Source organism: Cebus imitator, unplaced genomic scaffold, assembly GCF_001604975.1.
Source record: "Cebus imitator isolate Cc_AM_T3 unplaced genomic scaffold, Cebus_imitator-1.0 Scaffold441, whole genome shotgun sequence".
NCBI classification, from domain to species: Eukaryota; Metazoa; Chordata; class Mammalia; order Primates; family Cebidae; genus Cebus; species Cebus imitator.
The window spans coordinates 203,910-208,037 of record NW_016107756.1 but is presented as its reverse complement, the minus strand read 5'-3'; the positions used below and the strand labels follow the sequence as shown (position 1 = coordinate 208,037).

Sequence of the window (4,128 nt, the reverse complement as noted above, 5' to 3'; positions counted from 1 at the left end):
CAGTTCTCCTGCCTCAGCCTCCTGAGTAGCTGGGATTACAGGCATGCGCCACCATGCCCAGCTAATTTTTGTATTTTTAGTAGAGACGGGGTTTCACCATGTTGACCAGGATGGTCTTGACCTCTTGACCTTGTGATCTGCCCGCCTCGGCCTCCCAAAGTGCTGGAATTACAGGCGTGAGCCACTGCGCCCAGAGTTTTGAGGAATACTGGTCATGTGATTTGTGGAATGTCCCTGTTTTGGTTTTCTGGTGTTTTTCTCATGATTCAGCTGTGGTTATGGGTTTTGGGAAGGAAGACCACGGAGGGTAAGTGCTCTTCTCATCCCCTTATATTAAGGGTGATGCTGTCAAGACTGCATGGCTGAGGTCATATTTGCCAGGGTTTCTCCACTGTGGAGTGACTCTTTCCCTCCTTTATGTACTGTTCGTTTTGGAAGGGAGTCACTCTGGATGGGTACTTTACTGGGACGGGGAGTTCTGTTCCTCCTCCTGGAGGACGGAGTAGCTACATAAATTATTTGAAATGTTTCTGTATGGAAGATTTGCTGATCCTTACTCATTTGTGTTTATTCAGTTACTCATATCAACATGGACTTGCAGATATTGTGTGTATGCTTTGGGTTATCATCCAGTGCTGTGTGGTTTGTTTTGTTGCCCCCGTCATCTGGCTGTGTCCACTGGGAGCTCTTTCAGCTGGCTCCTGTGTCCCTTTCACATAGTCACATTATTATTTGTTTGCTGTTTTGAGCACTTCCTTACTTTCTGGAACTACATGGTGTTCTGAGATCATCTATGTGTTTTCTGCCCCAGCCTTAGACTCCAGCATTTCTCCAAGGATCCCCAGTTCCTTTTGTGGGAGAATGGAATTAGAAACCAAGATCTGGGCACTGATGTGCTCATTATTACTGGGATATCATGGCATCTTGGCCCCCTCAGGGGACAGAGTTGGGAAAACAGGTGTGTATATACAAATGCGTGTATATAGACGTCTGTGATTATTTTGATATATATCCATCTGCATCCATATTAAGCTCTACATGCGTTCATGTTGATGTCTCCAACTCTACAGGGATTATTCTAGCCTTGCCCTCCAGCTTACCTGTAACTTCTCTGTCCAGCAGAGAAAATCCCACTGTGGCTCCTGCTGTCCACAGTCCATTTACTTATCTTGTTCCACTTTGGTATACATGGAGGTTTCAAAATTGTTGTCCTGTACTCCTTGGGAAATGACTTGATCCCTTAGAGTACTGCGCTCAGGTACAGTTCCTTTCACTTTGAGTCTACATTCTCCCCTCGTTTCCACATTACTTAGGTACTTCTCTCCCCGTTTCCACGTTACTTAGGTACTTCTCTCCGCACCCCTCTCTGCATTGCTGAGTCCTATACGTGTAATCCAATCGGTTTCTTCTGCCTCAGCCTGCATTCTATAGGGTCTCATTAATTGTTTTTAAAATCGCATAGACGAATGTTTGCTGTTTGTGCTGTAAAGTTCACTGGATTTGAGAGAGGCATCCACAGCTACAGTACTGTACAGAACAGTCGCACTGCCCCGCAAATCCCTGTGCCTCACCTCCTAAGCTCTCCACAACCACCAGTCTCTTCTCCATCTCTTGAGGTTTTTCCCTTTCCAGAATGTCATATTATTGGGTTCATGCAGTCTGCAGCCTTTTCAGACTGGCTTCTTTTGTCTAGCAATATTTGTTGAGTGGATTGAGAGTTCATGTCTTTGTGTCTTTTGCTGCTATTTACCATGTGGCTATACTGATAAGTCGTTTAACAAGTCTCTTAATTTGTAGCTTCTCTTTTCATTCCTTCCTTCTTACCGTTTTTTTTTTTTTTTTTTTTGTTTTTTTTTTTTTTTTTTTTTTTTTTTTTTTTTTTTTTGGCTTCTACTTTATCTGTTGAAGAACTTGGGCCTTTTGACTTACTGACTTTCCTGTAGTCTGGATTTGCTGATTGCACACTCCACGATGCAAGTTCAAAGTGGGTTTTTTTGGTTTTACTTCCTACAGATTGGTAGCAGGGTCTTCTAACAAGGCTTTTCCTGTATTTAGCACATAGACTTGATCACATCGGTGTCAAGTGGTTGCAAGCTTAGATAGGAAGTAAACTCAGTTTTCAGGGATTAAAATGACCGGCCTTGTGGATACATGAGTCTTTTTCTTGCCTGTTTTATGTTGGCCAATACCTGTAGCAGAGGGTGCTGAAGAGTAGAAATTGAGAGAGAATTGAGTGTGAGTTTTATTATTACATGTTAGCAGCTCTGGAATTAAGTGGGTGTGACAGATTAAAATGAGGCTTTAGGATAATGTGATTGCTCCCCATTCATGTGTAATTGCAGTCGGCGTGGTGAGCTCGATTTAAAAAGAAAGGCTAGTCTAAGACAGTTGGTACCAGGAGGATTTTTGCCCCAGCCTGCCTCTGTCCAAGTGTGTGTCCCTCGGCCCAAGTGTGTGTCCCTGGCAGCTCCCAGCATCTCTTGGGCTTCCTCATTTTCCATTTATGATAATACAGTGTTTACCCCCATCTTTGAGGGATATATTCCAAGAGCCCCAGTAGGTGCCTGAAACCACAGATAATACTGAACCCTATATATACTATGTTCAGACTTTTTTTTTCCTTCATAATTTCATGGGTAGATTTGTTCTGACTGTAGATCTTAGCAACCTCAGCGTATGATACTGTTTTCTTATTAAGTCAAGAATTTTCAGCTTTTCACGTAAAAGAAGCCCTTTATGGCTTTTCTTTGGCGTATCCAAATTTTGCAGCATTAGTACTCTGAGCTTTGGGGCCATATTAAGCCAAATAAAAGTGGCTTGAACACAAGCTGCTGCAACAGTTGATGTGATCAGCAAGATGGCTGCCAAGTGGCTAATGGGCAGGTGGCCTAGACGGCATGGAGAAGCTGGACAAAGGCATGGTCACGGGACAGAGCGGGATGTCACTCAGTTTCATCCTGCTTCTCAGAACGGCGGGCAGTTTAAAGCTTATGAAATATTTCTGGCATTTCCATGAGGTTCACTTTGGGTAACTGAAACCACAACGGGCGAAACTATAGTTAGGGAAGGACTACTGTGATATTTTATATTTCATACATAATTTCATTCTGATTTTGGTACTTGGGTAGGCCTGGCAAGTAAGTCTCTGACCTTCCCAAGGACACTACCGGTAACTGCTGGGTCCTGGCCTTGAAACAAGGTCAGTCTGAGGTCTTGCCCTTGATGAATGAAATTACCCCTTCTATAGATTGAAAGGTCTGGAGTCGCTGTACCCTTAGATTGATTTTAGTAACTTTAGATTGAGATTGAGAGGCCTGAGTCTGGGTGTTGATGTGTCTGAGGTTGGGGAACTTACTTTGAGAAAATTACCTAATTTTGGTGAAGTCTTTAGCTTTTTAGTGCCATATTTTTTCATATAAAGGAGAGAATATTTAGGCTGGGCACCGTGGCTCACACCTGTAATCCCTGCACTTTGCGTGGCCAAGGTGGGTGGATCATGAGATCGAGATCCAGACCATCTTGGCCAACATGGTGAAACCCCATCTTCACTAAAAATACAAAAATTAGCTGGACATGGTGATACACGCCTATCATCCCAGCTACTCGGAGGCCGAAGCAGGAGAATCACTTGAACCTCTGGGAGACAGAGGTTGCAGTGAGCTGAGATTGTGCCACTGAACTTCCAGCCTGGTGACATAGCGAGACCCTGTCTCAAAAAAAAAAAAAAAAGAAGAATACTTACACCTGTCCCTTCGCTTATGCTAGTGTTTGAACCCCTGAAAAAGTCACTAAAGAGAATGCACAAGAATTAAACTTACCTTCCTAAGATGCTCAGGTTCTAGACCAGTAGGAAGTCATGGGTAATGTGTGAAAAGTGCACTAGCTCATAAGGTGCTGTGTCATGTTTGCACACTTTTTAAAAGCTGGACTTAAAGTTCAATGTACTGATGAGCCATCCATGAGTACAAGGGCTGTGCCCCTCTTGCTCCTCCCGATCCTTCTTGGGGTGGGAGGCAGTGTAAGGAGTTAAGAGAATAGGATATTCAGAGGAATATTCTTTTTTTTTTTTTTGAGACGGAGTTTCACTATTGTTACCCAGGCTGGAGTGCAATGGCGCGATCACGGCTC

The 4,128-nt window shown here is 43.6% G+C and overlaps 1 protein-coding gene and 1 long non-coding RNA gene across 2 annotated transcripts in view; both read left to right on the top strand.

Moving 5' to 3' along the window:
* Window positions 1-1,846, top strand: part of LOC108290677 — a 3,254-nt gene extending 1,408 nt beyond the window's left edge. Inside the window, exon 2 of the long non-coding RNA XR_001819666.2 lies at window positions 197-1,846. This is a non-coding gene — a long non-coding RNA (uncharacterized LOC108290677). The remainder of the gene's footprint in view (window positions 1-196) is intronic.
* Window positions 1-4,128, top strand: part of USP22 (ubiquitin specific peptidase 22) — a 44,681-nt gene that overhangs the window by 6,091 nt on the left and 34,462 nt on the right. The gene's annotated exons all lie outside the window — the stretch shown is intronic.